The following is a 16,740-nucleotide window of genomic DNA, read 5'->3' on the forward strand; positions in this document are numbered from 1 at the left end:
TCTCTCTCTGTGTGTGTATGTATGTATGTATGTATGTATGTATGTATGTATGCACCAGAGGTGATATGCTTCCAGTTTGCACCGGTTTGGGCAAACCGATAGTGGCAGTGGCACGAGGATCCGCCCACCCACCCTGATGTCATCAAGAACTTTCTGCGCATATGCACAAGGTTCTATGCATGCCCAGGCACGTGCGCTCTCCCTCCCAAACCGGTAGTGCAGAAAATAGAATACCATCTCTGGTATGTACCTATATATGTGTTTGTGTATGTGTGTGTATATATCAAATGTATTGTGCTCTAGGTACCATTAGTTCCAGTTAATATGATCGGTGGGTACAAATGATGGAAATTTGTAATCTAAAACATCTGGAGGGTCCAGGTCAAGAAAACCTGATGGGAAAAAGGGTTGTACTTCAGACTTGGAAGATTGATATCAGTGACACAGGGCAAACCACATAGCAATTACAACCAGATGAGCTAATTCTACTTTACTGTAAAGCTACAAAATCTTGCAAGTCTGAAAATACAATCACCTCCCCCCTTTGACAGTCCAAGAAACTAGAGACAGTCTCTTTGAGCCTCTTGGCCCATATCCATTTGTAGGTTATGTTATCTCTTATTTGGCTGTTACTTTGACAGCATCACTGCCTGTTCTCCCAAGGTCTTTCCCACATACCATTACAATAGGCCAATTAGGATGGGTATAGTCAGGTGCCTTCTCTTAAATGTTATCACCAAGTGGAGCTTAGGAAGATGTCTTCTCATAGCAGCCCCTGTCCTGTATAATACTACTCTTTCCCCTGAGTTCTGGCAGTGTTTCACCTTCCCAGTCTTCTGGGAAGTTGGTTCCTCCTTCAAAGACTGGGATAAAGTGAGACTGGAGCCCAGGGCTTGTGTTTAGGGATTGTTGATGGTTTTAGAGTCTGTAGGTTAGGGCACTGGGGTTTGATTTTAGATGTTGGTTTCATTGCTTTCTTTGGTTGTATTACAGTTTTGTGAGACAACCCAGAGTTGTGACCCATAAGATAAGCCATACAAGTCTTTAAAAAAAATAAATAAAAACAAACTGATTTCATGGGAAATATTTAAACATTTCGGGAGCCACACATAAGGCTTTGAGGAAATAGCTAGCCTTAGGACCAGATGTTAACATCTCTGTTCTCAATAATATATTGTAGCCAAGAAGCATTCATTCTTCAACTTGGTACTCTTTTTAGCTGTACAAATAAAGTCAGCAATGAGAGCTGCAATTTCACCTGATGGGGTCATAATTGGTATACTCGGTATGACCTTATCTGATGAATCTAGACACAATTTTTTAACACTCTAATTATATCCAAATTAAGCTATTGTCTAATGTTCTTCTGTTAGGGACAATAAGACCAACCCAACAGTGGTGCCGATGTGGTAGAATTGCTTCCAAGTGAGATCTGTCAAATATTGATGTTACATTCTTTCAAGCAGTTGGTTGAAAATGCATTATTTGAGAATGCATAACTAACATTCATTTTATCTTATCTTTGCTAAAGTATGTGGTGATTTAAATTACTGCTGTGTTGCCACAATCCATTCTCCCAAGCATAGACATACATACATTCAATCAGTATAGTCAGTAATCTCAAAGTAGCACAGCGATTCTCGGTGCTTATCTTCACCACAAACCTGAAACAACCCTAAAGCCAGGAAAATACTTGGCCTTCGTGTCACCCAATAAGATACACAGTTGAAACAGGATCACTGTAATCCATGTCTGAGCCTTTTTTAGCTAAATTTCATTTTCCCAGCCAATTTATTTCTCTGTCCTCACAAAATCCCAATATATTTTTTTTTTCCATGTGTTTCTGGATGTAGTACATACTGTCTTATTGTCAAGGCTACAACTTTTTACATAATTAGTTAAAAAGTCACTGAACTCCAAACTTACATTGGTTTCGTTTCTAATCCTGCTCATCTAGTGACATTGTAATATCCCCAAGTGCCCTCAAAGGCTACAAAGTGAAAAGAACTGACCAATCTGTAGGAGAAATCATCCAGTTGAAATTAAATATAAGTTGAAACAAGCTGAAATAAAAGGAATAGTCACTAGCTACCTCACAATTGCACCCATTGTGAATTTTAAGAATTTGTATACTTCAACTCCAGAATTCCCCAGCCAACTATGTTATGCTTGCTGGGGAATTCTGGGAATTGAAGTCCACAGCTGTTAAAGTTGCCAAAGTTGGACACCCCTGAACCAGGGGTGGTATTCACTTACTTTACCTACCAGTTTGCAAATGTGAGTGCCCTGTCCACACATGTGCTCAGCCTTCCACGCATGTGCTTTGGCTTGAAAATGTGCCTAAATGGGAAGTCATAGAGCCTACCCGCGATTTCCACTACCGGTTTAGGCAAACTGGTTCGAACTGGTAGAATACCACCTCTGGCCTGAACTTAGTCACTAATGAAACCAGCTTTACACAGAATCACATATTCATAGTTATATAGGTGAAAGTTCTTGGAACATCCCTTTAGCAGAATATAAAATACACACCCTCAAAGCTCACATATTAATGTTTATGTATTTTATGCATTTACTTTAGATAAGAAAGTTATATCCCGGGGAACGAAGGCAGATATATAGCTACAAAAACATCTATAGTGTCTGAAAGGAAAAAGGATTATTTTCAATCTTTGTGTTTAAAAGAAGCAAGCCTTACAAATCCTCTTTTCTTGCTACCTTTCATAGTTTTTCAGATCATGAAAGAAGGAACTCACTCTTAAAAAAACCCACCCTGAAATTCTAAATATGGTTTCCAGAAGGAAGCCAACTGAAAACGGTTAAGTTTACTGTAGAGTAGACATACATGAAAAACATTGCTTAGAAAAATTTATAATTCAGTCTAGATACTATTTAAATATCCTTATAGATTATAAAACCTTAATATTCTGGTAAAGAACTAATATTTTATATATATCCAGTGAAAAAAAGAACCAGTTTTCCAACTGAAGAAGCAGAAGAGGGAAAACCATAGTCTAACACAAGTCTTGCTACCACAAAAGTGTGCAATTGTGGGCATGGGGGAGGTATCCTAGATTTTGTCTCACCTTTATTTATACAATTTATTTATTTTTCTACAATTCTTATCTCACCATATTCCATAAGACACTTGAGGCAATTAACAGTAACATATAATATAAACAGTTAACAATCATAAAAACTCAGAGTCAATGTGGTATGAAGAACTGAAAATATGAAGATTTTGATTTCTTTTCCTAAAAGCAGAAGGCATTTGCAGCTAAGTGAATCCTAGAAAACCTAATTCCGTAATTTGGGAGCAACGCAGCACAAAAGGCTATCTCAGGTGTGCTTAACAAACTAAGCACACAAAATGGGGAAATCTTTCACTTTGTGAAGGCTTTTAAATGAAACGTAATAATGTCAGACCGACTGAGTTAACCAGATAAACTCTTCGCATGATTACATTCTCAACCATTGAAAGTTCTAAATTATTATTTAAATTGCTCCTCGTGGGCAGGACAGGTTTAAAAAAAAGAGAGACAAGCTTTTATATTGTTGCATGCAGAGATTCCATAGGTTCAGCATCTCAGAAGGTCTTATTGTATAGCAGTATTTTTCAAATTTGGACATTTTAAGCTCTGTGAACTTCAACCAGAATTCCCAATCAGAATATGGGAGTTGAGGCCTATAGTAATTTTCTGCTCCAGGCATGTAATAATTACAACTCCTAGAATTTCTAATTGGTGAAATATGCATCTGGAAGCCTCTAATTGGGGAAGGCTGATCTCCTTTCTTTCTTTATTCTTACATTTAAAATTCTTAAGATAGTCATTGCCTCAAGAAAACCAAGGCAAGTATATTCCTTTATCAAATATGTGTGCAGAAATTATATATTAATACAAATCCAGTAATTTCTACATTAGACTCCTTTCTGTTCTTGCTTCAATGAACAAACTATTAAATTCAAGGAAAGCTTTTGTATTCATTATTATCTCCTATTGTACGCAAAGCTTTCCTTTCATTTGCTCCACTCCTTTTTCCTAATTACGTTTCATGTTGTTGTGGTGGTTTTTCCTTAATTTCTTTTTGGTTTTGCTACTGAATCTTTAGCCCTTCATGTTGCCGACAGTAGTCTTTTCCATTATAGGGAAGAAATACTATCAGAAAAAGCGTCATTTCCAAAGTTGTTGTTGAAATTGAAGGCATATTAATTTGTTTTATATTTATTACATTTCCTAGTTTGTATAATTATAGATAAACTGTTACGTCAGTCTAAAGAACTACTATGCATGTTGATACAGAAATAAGCCCTAAGAATGTAATAGAGGTTAATCCCAAAGAAGAATGCATAGCATTATAGCCCTGGTGGTGAATTAATATTCTCTTGAGATACAGCAATTCTTTAGGCACATATTCCAATCCCTTAGCCAGTGGTAGCTAATCTTTTTGTCTTGCACACCGAAAGCACACGTGACAGCGCATGCACACAAACACACACCCATACTGCAATGCGCAGGTTACACCCCCCACTTGCCCCACCCCCATGTGCATGCACGTACAACCTCCCCCGTGCCTGTTTTGGGCCTACTAGGCCTCCCTGCACCCCCGGCGCTCCCCTGCCCCCAAGCATGCATGTGTGTCTCCCACATGTGTCCCGCCTCCCGCACATGCATGGTAGAGACCCAGAAGATCAACTGGCCGGCAGGAGGCATGCATGCATGCGCAGTGGAACTGAGCTGGGGCGACGGCCGCATGGTTTAGGTTTGCCATCATGGACCTTGGCAGTGCTTCTGCAGGGCTGATGAATACAGTACAATACAATAGCAGAGTTGGAAGGGACCTTGGAGGTCCTCCAGTTCAACCCCCTGCCCAGTCAGGAAACCCTATACCGTTTCAGACAAATGGCTATCCAACATCTTCTTAAAGACTTCCAGTGTTGGGGCATTCACAACTTCTGGAGGCAAGCTGTTCCACTGATTAATTGTTCCAACTAATCTTTGTAAGCTTTGTTGCCTGAGATAATTATGGACAGAGATACTCCATGCTAAACTTGGAACAAACTTGTGCGTAAACTTGTGCGTAAAAAGGATCAGGTAAGTTGCCCACCTGGCATCTTGAATGTCTTCCTGTTCTTTTGGAAAGATGGAGATACTGCTCCTATTTTTTACCTGTGGAGAGCTTAAAGCTACTGCTTTTGTCCCAAACAGAGAGTAGGATCTCACTAGATCTGTCAAGGATGAGATGCTTGATGGTATCTTAATCCATACTAGCATTTAGAATCTCTGTCTTTGAAATTGCAAATCTCATCTTATTGCTTTCATTGTGCTTAGGAAACATCTAGTTAAGGTTGAGGGGACAGCGTGATCCTGCTGACTTGTCCATGTTTGGCAAATAATTTGTTATTTCCGGGCCTGTTTCTCCTATCCTCTTCTGTCAGTTACCTCTTCTAATGAGCTTCACCCAGCATATCTTCCAGTAGCAGGGCCTTAGGCCAGAGCCTCCTGCACTTATAATATTCATATGGTTTCCAGTTTTTCTTTTCTTTTTTTTGCCAGCCTGATCTTTCTAAGAATTAATCACACATGACTGAGGAATGAGCTCAGATGTAAAAGTGACACCCAGATTGCTAAATTGAAATATTCGTGAAATAAAAGGACTGCATCTTTATAAATCACAGCAATGCTATCGATTCCCTCTCTTTTGTTCTTGTTACATTTCCAAAATGGACTCATAAATCTGTATAAGGCAAAACAACACAGCGAGGGAACTAATTTGTTTTCTGTTTGCATGGCTTTCCCATTTGGCTGTTCATGTGTTCCCCAATTGGCGAATACATTGTCAAGATGGGCAACTATTGGAAACCAGTATTTCAGTTTTAAGAACATGCATTGATTGCCTAGATATTTCCTATTCATAAGCTTGAAAGCTTATGAATAATGCCCCAACATTGGAAGTCTTTAAGAAGATGTTGGATAGCCATTTGTCTGAAACAGTATAGGATTTCCTGCCTAGGCAGGGGATTGGACTAGAAGACCTCCAAGGCCCCTTCCAACTCTGCTATTGTATTGTATTGAAAGCTTCTTGAAGCTTAAATGCTGAAAAAAATGTGAATTTTATTCATACTTTGATGGACGGAATAATGTTAGAATGCTGTGCTTTATAAAAATACATTTGAAACTATAAGGTTATTTTGCATGTGACAAATTTCTGACACCGAAGGCACTTTCACAGAGAAACTTGAATATCAATCGCTACATTAGACAAATGTGCATGCTTGTCTTTTGCAGACCATACATGCTCTAGAAAGTTGAATGTCATGTAACAAATATGTACAGCGCAAAATGCATGTCTGTGATCACACATGCAGCTGTCAAATGTCGTTGGCTGCTATTTCATAAATGGAAAGCATTTTATTAACTTTTCAAAAGTGATGTGCCCAGTACAGCAATACCAACATTTTTATAATAACCTTGATTGTGAAATTAAATACGATACCCAATCATTCTGTATAATAATGCCCCAGTGAAAAAAAGCATGCACGCAAACATCTCTTTAATCTTAAATGGCCTAATAATTTGAAAGAAAAAGGCAGTTTCATGTTAATGGGCCACAAATTGATTTAGCATGTAGTTAAACTGACAATAGGTAATGCAATCCTGCAAAGGTGACAAAATTAGAAATGATCTATAAGCAAATAGAAAGGAGAGCTTAAAATGTTTTTCAGCAAGCCAAGATTTAATCTGCCAGGCAAAACAACATACATTATGTGTATCAAAGGCAAGTAAGAAAAATCATTTTAGGAAAGGATGTATTATCACAGGGGCTAATTGGTTAAACAGTTATATATTCAAGTATATAAGTATTCAAGATTTTTTTCAGCCATTTATGAGATTTTCTTCATTTTCATATATCAGGAGTTTGGAAAAGCGAAGAAAGTGACAGAGGGGCTATTTTTAGCTGCACAAGACCAGGCCTTAAGAACAAATGCATATACAGCTAAAATTGAGAAGACAACAAAAGACAGCAAAGAAGCTGAAAAAATAGTAGACTACCTTGTTAGCTGCTGGAAGACGATCACATACAGGGACTACAAACAGTAGCAACAACGGTGCATTGGAAAATCTGCAAGAAGTATCACTGTAAGCAAGAAATTAGTGTAAACACAAAATAAAGAAGTAATAAAGTAAAGTAAAGTAATAAATAATGAAAATAAAGTAATAAAGTAATAAAGAATGAAGACGCTAAAGTGCCTGGGACTTTAGAATTTAAACAGACAAGCCCTGCCACATAATGCTCCAGGCTTAATAACTGTTGATTTAAAAAAGACAAAAATGTCTGGACAGCAGACACTGCAATACCTGGAGACAGCAGAAGAGAAAGAACTAGAGAAAATCAGAAAGACCTGAGAATAGAAGTCAAATTACTGGGCCTCAAAAAAGCAAAAATAGTACCAATAGTGATGGGAGTCTTGGATGCAACTCCAAAACATCTGGAACACTGTTGGCATTGGCAAAATCATCATCAGTCAATTGCAAAAGGCAGATTTATTTGTAACAGCTTACATTCTCACAATATCTTTAACACCATTGAAGAACATCTGCCTATCCCAAGTCTTTGGGAAGGGCTCAGTAGATGGATAAAAATGCCAAATCTTGTCTAAACATCTGACTGAGTGACGAGCCTTGATAATAGTTTCATTGAATGAGTGTTGCTTTATTTATTTTTAAAAAAAGCAAAATAATTGTTCTTTTTGTGTAACTTTTTTTTCACTGAAATTATCTGAAGTTACAGACAGATACATCTTATTTATTCTGGCTCCATATCATGAAAGTGTCTCTGGTGTAACTGGATTATCCTGTAATGGTTTGATTCAGAGAGAATTCTTCCAAAGGGCAGAAAGGTCCTTTGCACATATTATTCTGACTCCCTTATAATTCTGTGACCTAATTACATCCACTAAAGGGAACGGCTGGTCTCACCTTTCTGGGAAATAATGTTATAAAGCCAGAAACCTCCGTGGTTATTCATATGGACTGAATTATATGTCTGGGATTGAAAACATTTGTTTTAAACTTCCCGTTACAAGGGGAAATGGTAGCTTGCCACATTATCACCTGTCCAAAATGAGTGGAGTAATGATTTGTAAGCTACGTTCTTGTGTAAAAGATTCAAAAGTGCAGTGATAGCAACCTATCAGCTTCTTTTAAAAGGCAGCAGAATCCACAGCAAGTTTTGCAGAGCCCTTAAATTAATGCATGTATTATGGCATCAATCAGAGTTACACAAGTGAGAACCCAGGGCATGTGTCTCCCTGAAGCCTTGTCTGTGGAAATTTGCCCAATTGTGGATTTTAATGACGCTAGAGGGAAAATACTAATTACATGGGCACTAATTATATCAGTTATTATAGCTAAGATTTTAGTTAATTTCTACTAAGTAAAAAAAAAAACCCTGAGAATATAGTGTTAAAGTATTAGCAATAGGAGACTTATATACCGCTTCACAGTACTTTGCAACCCTTCCTAAGCAGTTCAAAGAGTCAGCATACTGCCCCCAACAATCTGGGTCCTCATTTTACCAACCTGGGAAGGATGGAAGGCTGAGTCAACCTTGAGCTGGTGAGAATTGAACTGCCAAACTGCTGGCGGCTGGCAGTCAGCAAAAGTAGCCTGCAGTACTGCATTCTAACCACTGCACTATCAAAGCTCATAGACCCGTGATGGCGAACCTATGGCACGCGTGCCACAAGTGGCACGCGGAGCCATTTTTCAGGGCACGCGAGGCGCTGCCCTGTCAGCTGGCCAGCGCGCATGTGTGCACTGGCCAGCTGAGTTCACCTTTTTAAAAGCTATTTTTCGCCTTCCCCAGGCTCCAGAGGCTTTATAGGAGCCTGGGGAGGGTGAAAAGAGCCTCCCCCCCGGAGGCTTCAGGGACCATCCGAAGGCTCCGGAAGATCCCTGAAGCCTTCGGAGCGCTTAAAACGACCCTCCGAGCAACCCAAAAGTCACTTCCGGTTTGCTCGGAGAGTGGTTTTAAGTGCTCCGAAGGCGTCAGGGAAGCCTCCGGACGGTCCCTGAAGCCTTCGGAGCACTTAAAACGACCCTCCGAGTAACCCGGAAGTCACTTCCGCTTTGCTTGGAGGGTGGTTTTAAGCGCTCCGAAGGGAAGCCTCCGGACAGTCCCTGAAGCCTTCGGAACGCTTAAAACGACCCTCCGAGCAACCCGGAAGTCACTTGGAGCCTCTGGAACCTGGGGAGGGCGAAAAAAGCATGTAAAAATGGGGGCGCGCGTTGTGCACGCATGCGCACTGGGGGATCGCGCATTTCCTTATGGGTGCTGCACACCCACACACGACCCCCCCTGCGCTCCCCCCACTTGTGGCACGTCAGCCAAAAAAGGTTCGCCATCGCTGTCATAGACTAAAACCAGGATATTGTGGGTTCAAGTCCCACCTTATGCACAGAGCCAGCTGAGTGACCTAAAGCTGTTCAGTTTCTTTCAGTTCTAGAAGTAGGCAATAGCAAAGCACTTCTGAAAAGCCTTGCCAAGAAAACGTCAGGGACTTGTCCAGACAGTCTCTGAGAATTGGATACAACTAAACAGAAGGGGAAAAAAAAGAAAGAAATCCTAAATCCTAAAATTGCCTTCACCTTATTTGCAGACCAGCTTATTTTGGGTAGAATGGCTTTGACATTATCATCTAAAGAACAATCATAGTCCGTTATAACGCAGAAAAATAATTGTGCCGTTGCTAATTTTGAGGTGCCACAGTTTCCTCTTTTTTTTCTTTCAAATTATATACTTATATGGGTCTTAATACACTGGTCTAAAATACATTCACTGTCTCCGCTTTAAAGGCAAAAAAGCCCTTTATCATGTGTATATAGCACTTTTTAAAAATTGTCTTAGGCTATTTATAAAAAAAATATTCTATCAACAATAAATTAAAATAAACCATTTAAAAATATTCTATGCTCAATACTTTTAAATAAAACAATTTAAAAAACATTTTACTCCCTAAAGCAGCTACATCTTTTCCTAAGCTCATATGGCTGCCCTCCTTAGCTGCACAAGGATCCTTAAAGAGATATGCTTGGTTTAAGAAACTGTAGACCTGCAGCACTCGAGCACACAAGCACACACACACAAACACACACAAGGTCTCCTAAGCATCTTTTGTCTTTGACCCTGAAGCTTCAAGGACCACATTGAAATGAATCCGATCATCGAGATCTCTTTGCTTCATCCAGTCTAAAAAGCTACGCACAAGCATTTCTTCTAAAATGAGAAATCCAGAAGTTCTGCACTCAGGCAGACAAACTTTCTGGATCGAAACAGCTGCTACCAGTATAAGACACATGAAATTCTGCAAAATATTATACAACGCTAAAGTGAAATCTACTGCAATATTAACAATCCCTTTAGGCTGAAGGACATTGGCATGCGAATCCAATTTGAAGACATTATATATCTTCTATGTTTCAATGCACATCTAATCTAGCTTAGTATAACCACAGGACAGAATACAGCTAATGCAGTATATCATCAATCAGCATGGAGGCATATCTGCAAGTAGTTCCACTGTAAAGCATATCACTCATCCATTTTTTTTTCTCATCTTGTCCGGAGGAGACTGTTGTTCTATTGCAGGGGTGTCCAAACTTGGCAACTTTAAGACTTGTGGACTTAAAGCAGAGCTGGCTGGGGAATTCTGGGAGTTGAAGTCCACAAGTCTTAAAGTTGCCAAGTTTGGACACCCCTGTTCTATTGTGTTACATCTGAGCTCGGGCATATGCAAAATTTGAAAAGTTCGTTTGTTGTACTTGCCTGCTCATTTCAATAGGCAAATATTAGAAGTGATGATAATGTATAACCACTGCCCCCCCCCCATTAATCATATTCTCATATTATTGGCCACACTGTAATCCCTTGTAAGTCTCCCAGACCACTTGATTAGGGGTGTCCTTTTGGAAAGTCCAATGTTATGAAGTTAGTACCATGTTTCCCCGAAAATACTACCCATCTTGAAAATAAGTCCTAGCCTGATTTTTTGGGATGGGCTTAATATTTGCCCTACCCCCCGTGAAAGGGGTAGGCATGGCTAGAACAAGAGGCAGCCTGGGGTGGGTTCCAGCAGTCACTACTGCCAGTTTGCTTATGGATGTGCCATGCACATACAATTGATGCACACTGGGCACGTATGCACAGTGCAATAAAAGTTGCTCTGCACATGCGCAGAAGCAAAAAACAAAATGACAACCGGTTTGGGTGTGTGGCAGGCCTGGGTTGCTGCCGGTTCCAGTGATCCAGGCCACCAAACCACTACTTGTTTGGCCAAACCACTAACACCACTGTAGACAGCCCTTCCCTTCCCCAGTCACTTCATGGCTGCTTGGCTGCTTGGCTCCTTAACCATGGTCTGCGGATCAGCTGATCCGGGAGTTCTGTCTCTCTGGGTACCTGGAGATGTTTCCAGTGCAATCCTGCTGGGCCCAGCCCTGCTCACGGTGCCAGGCAACCTTGCCACCCAAGGCCCCTCTTCCACAGCTCACCTTGTGGCTCTGGAGCAGTGGCGACCACGGTAGTATAATTTGTGATGTCTCACTCCTAAGCCTGAAGTTTCCTTCAAACCTTGGCTCTGTTCAGCAGACATTATTTTGTTTCAGGAGACTCAGTAGCCTAATTTCATACAGGTCAGCAGCCAATGCAACATGCAGCAAACATTCTTTTTTTATCAGAAAGGCAAAGGAACCGAGCATATTCGCATAATCGGAAATATTTCAATGACCTCTCATACAGGGAAAATGAAAACGAACCCTGTCATTGTGCTATAAATGAGAGTTACGGCCTGCTTGGTGTATTGTACTGTGTTTCACTTAATCAAAATACGTGAACTGAACTGAATTTTATTGTTCAACCTCAGGGAATGTTCTGTTAAATGGAATACAGCCATGGGAGGTGACACTGTGTCCTGCTTACTGATGGAAAAGGCATTCCCTCTGCATCTTGCATATTAGAAATATATTTATATTCTTCATTTCAGGGCAACTTATGCATTCAACCCAGGCAGTGGTGTCAGCTCCTTGATATTCTAAGCTGCTGAAGGGATTAATCATCCCTTTTGACAAAGAGAGCGCAAACAGTGGAAGAATGCGAACAAATATGAACAAATACTGGTAACAACTACCCTTTGATTTTTAGTTTGTGGCTGTAAAGAATGAGGTCAAATTCAGATGTAATCCTGACCTGGCCACGGTCCCTGGTAGGAAGCTGACTGCTCTGAATTAGGACTAAGGAGACCCAGCTGCAAATTTCTGATCCTCCACTAGACAGCAGCCAAGAGAATTCCATTCAGATTTTTGCAGCCCAAATCTGCTAGCTCTTCCTGACGGATGATTGACATTAAAGAGGGATATTCTGTTTTAGGAATGCTCTGAATACATTAACTGGAGAATCTCAGGAGAGCTGACCACGAATGATTTTTACCTACTTAGTCTGGAGTGCATAACAATTTGACTTCACCTTGGTTGTCAGCTCTGGCCCTTCTTAGTCACCTGTCACGGTAATCGGATAAGTGGTGTCCCCCTGCCATGGTGGCACTTCTCCTTTAGAATCCATTATCTACGGGGGCACCAAAAAACATATGAAGAGTCCTAAAGATCTTTTAAGGAGTTAAGACTGACTGTTTCTTTTAAAGAGTGATTGATTTAAATGCATGTTTTTCTGTTGTTTTGCTTTTATTAGTTAGTAGTTGACTAATTTAAATTATATTAACTGATGTTTTAGGAATGTTGTAAGATGCCTTGAGAGGATTATCTCACTTTATAAACCAAGGGTGGTTTCTGGCTGGCTTTACTGCCGGTTTGCTCGTGTGCGAATTGCTTTGCACATGAGCAGAACTCAAAAACAAGATGGCGACAGTGGAGACCGGGGAACCGGTTCGGGGGTGTGGCAGGCCTGGGTCACTGCTGGTTCCAGTGACCCAGGCTATCATACCACTACCGGTTCAGCCGAACCGATCCGAACCAGTATGAACTCACCTCTGTTATAAATGTTTATTGACTTCTTTAGACACACAAATGTGGTGTAGAAAATGTGGGAGACACAGATTTCTGCAGACATTGCTTTCCCAAGGTTGCTGTAAGCGGCTTGTTTCTCATATTAAAACTGTCTAGAAATGAAGCCAGCTCAATCGTGGATGTTTGAAGTCTTTCCTTCACCAACGCCTCCTGATACTTTCACCAATATCCCTCCCTAGGTTAGTGAATTTTTTTTTTAAGCATCTAGTTTTACCAGTCTTCTTGCCTAAGGAAGAAACCAGCAAAACAGAATTACAGGAAAATGGAAAACAGAATTAACTAAAATTCTGCCAAAGGGGAACTGACTCATTGATCCACCATTCCCATTTCATATTTAGCGGGTGTGCAGAGACATGCCAACAAGGACTCTCACTTTGATGCAGATTCCCAGTGCTGGATTTTTTTCCTCAGTTTTATCCTACTTATTTGCTAAAGAAATTAAATTTACCATGACTGGTAATCTGCTAAGCATGCTTGCACATCCTATTCCTCTGTGACATTTTTTTCAGAGTTATGGTAGAAGCATATTAGTTCCATCATCAGCAACTGAGCTCTCCTGTCCAGTTTCAAAGATGAGAATGTCATTGCTCACTGAAATATACAATAGCTTGTCAGAAGCAAGGAAAATGCAATGTAACCTCTATATCTGCTTAGCCAAGCACTTCTCCCTCATTAAAATTTGGATTCTAAGCACACCTTCTACTTTGCTTAACCTACATAGGTAGACAAGCACAGACAATAAAGCTCCTCTGATAGATGCCTTCTTAAAACCTTATCCTTCGGGATAATCGAGGCTTATTCTGGCAAAACAACTAGGTGGCTGCCCAACAGATGGGAATGAATCTGGAAATGACACAGATTATGTGTCAATTTCAAAAGGTTTCTACTAGGTGACTAAATAATCTTAAACTCCATGATATGTGAGGTCCTTCAGCGCCATCCCAGTTGAATTGCCGCATCTCTGTTTAGGCTTTCTGGAGTGGGATTCTACTGTTGGAAAGAGAAATTGCTATAGGCCAGAAGATAGGCGTAAGATACAGAAGGATCTTGACAAACGTGAACATTGGGCGCTATCTAACAAAATGAAATTCAATGGTGAAAAGAGTAAGGTTCTACATTTAGGCAAGAAAAACAAAATGCACTGATTGTCAGGGCTGTAGTTATGTTTCTTTTAGGATCTTTGGTCTGCCACACTTTCTATTATTTTCCTACGCTGTTTCATTAGTGTAGTAGTTGGGAGGGGGGGGATAGAAAGGAGTAGAGTTGTGGAATGTATTGTTGTCATTCTTTCTAGAAGCTCAAGGTCATCTTTTGTCTCTGCACTTCGACACCTGACCGGAAGCAGAGGGGTGTAGATGCCAGCGTGGAAGATGAAGATTGGACCATGTGATGGATAATGGGTGTGGGGATAAGATCATGAACTTTCAACTGGGTGGAATCCCAGGAAGCAAATCAGATTTGGGATTTCATAGCACAATGCCAACATGTCTGTCTTATTAAATTGGAGTTTTAAGGATAACTCTGCCTTGGACTTTGATTTAATTCTGCATGATATTTGGAACGCTGACACTGGTACAATATATGTGGTACCTTGCTCAATAGTAGTAACTGTGAGAGGGATCTTGGAGTCCTAGTGGACAACCATTTAAATATGAGCCAGCAGTGTGCAGCAGCTGCCAAAAAAGCCAACACAGTTCTAGGCTGCATAAACAGAGGGATAGAATCAAGATCACATGAACTGTTAATACCACTTTATAATGCCTTGATAAGGCCACACTTGGAATACTGCATCCAGTTTCGGTCGCCACAATATAAAAAAGATGTTGAGACTCTAGAAAGAATGCAGAGAAGAGCAACAAAGATGATTAGGGGACTGAAGGCTAAAATGTATGAAGAACGGTTGTAGGAACTGGATTTGTCTAGTTTAATGAAAAGAAGGACTAGGGGAGATATGATAGCAGTGTTTCAATATCTCAGGGGTTGCCACAAAGAAGAGGGAGTCAAACTATTCTCCAAAGCACCTGAGGGTAGGATAAGAAGCAATGGGTGGAAACTAATTAAGGAGAGAAGCAACTTAGAACTGAGGAGAAATTTCCTGACAGTTAGAACAATTAATCAATGGAGCAACTTGCCTCCAGAAGTTGTGAATGCCCCAACACTGGAAGTTTTTAAGAAGATGTTGGATATCCATTTGTCGTAAGTGATGTAGGATTTCCTGCCTAAGCAGGGGTTGGACTAGAAGACCTTCAAAGTCCCTTCCAACTCTGTTGTTCTATAGGCTGATGTACAACATGAGGAAATTACTAACAATAGGTAATTCCCCCTTTGGGGTTAATGTCCTTTCTCTGATCTTAGAGGGGAATATTCGTGAATTTTATAGTCTAAATCAGTGGATAATTATGTTCCAATCCATGCGTTAGCTCAGGAAGTGTGAATTGAACCAATTCAGATTAAAATTCCTGAATGTGAACTGCCACTTGCATCTCAAGCTAAGCAACAACTAAAGAAAGTTGGTTCAAACCTACAAGGCTTTGACTAAAGGGCAAATATTTGTTCCTTCACAGCAGCTTTGTTCATTCCACACTCACAATAATAAACATTTCAGAATCCATAGACTGTGACCTACTCAACATTTCACATTATGTGATAAAGCTTTGGCGTTAGGAAGAATTAAATAGAGGATGTGATTGGCAAACATATTTAACCCTGCCCAACCTTTTCCACTTAATAGTGGTCCTGGCAGCATTAAAAGCAGATCTCAGGAGCATTAAAATGATATATTAAAAGCTTTGGAGAATTCATAACGGTAAAGAGATGATTGCTTCCCCCTTTTCCGTCGAAACATTGCCCATTAGGAAATACGACAACGTGTGATCAAAGTAAATGAGAGTAAAATATTGCCTTTTCTTTTTTCTTATTTTAATCTGAGGTAAAATGTATGTCTCCCTGATTCTTGAAAAGTATCACTTGGAACTTTTAATTATTCCATTGATGATTTTGGACTATAATACACCAATCCATATATTTCTATATAACTATGTGGGCAAGGGTGGGATTCTACCGGTTTAACAACTGGTTCGGTTCGCTTGTGCCTGCCCCTGATGAGCTCTGTGTACACAGGCAATTTACAGAGAAATCACCTTCTGCATTACTGCTGGGGAGGAAAACAGTTGCTCCGTGGCAATCCACTCCACCCCACCTATCAGCTGGGCTTCAGAAAAGGGAATATAGATGATTTTAGCGCAGGTGAAAGCAGGCAGGCCCAGCTGAAGATCAGAGCGAACCAGTTCGCTCCCAGCTGATAGTCTGAGTTACCTGAACCGGTCCGAACATATTTATATTTTTATATTTTATTAAATTTATAGACCGCCCCCTCTCCCCAAAGGGACTCGGGGCAGTGTACAGACCACAAATAAAACAATATACAAAACTTAAATATTTATAAATACCCATTAAAACAAATTAAATGGTAGGCTGTACAGTATAATTAAAAATTAAAACAACCTAAAAAATCTATCCCTAAAAATTTAAAATACAGGCTGGAGGGACACAAAAACTACAGTTAGGCCAAGCCAGCTAAGTTGAACAGGTGGGTCTTAAGTTTCTTACGGAAGAAGCGGAGGTCCATAGTCGTTCTAATGTCAGGGGGAAGGTCATTCCA

This window comes from Natrix helvetica (assembly GCF_964273705.1).
Source record: "Natrix helvetica genome assembly, chromosome: 2".
NCBI classification, from domain to species: domain Eukaryota; kingdom Metazoa; phylum Chordata; class Lepidosauria; order Squamata; family Natricidae; genus Natrix; species Natrix helvetica.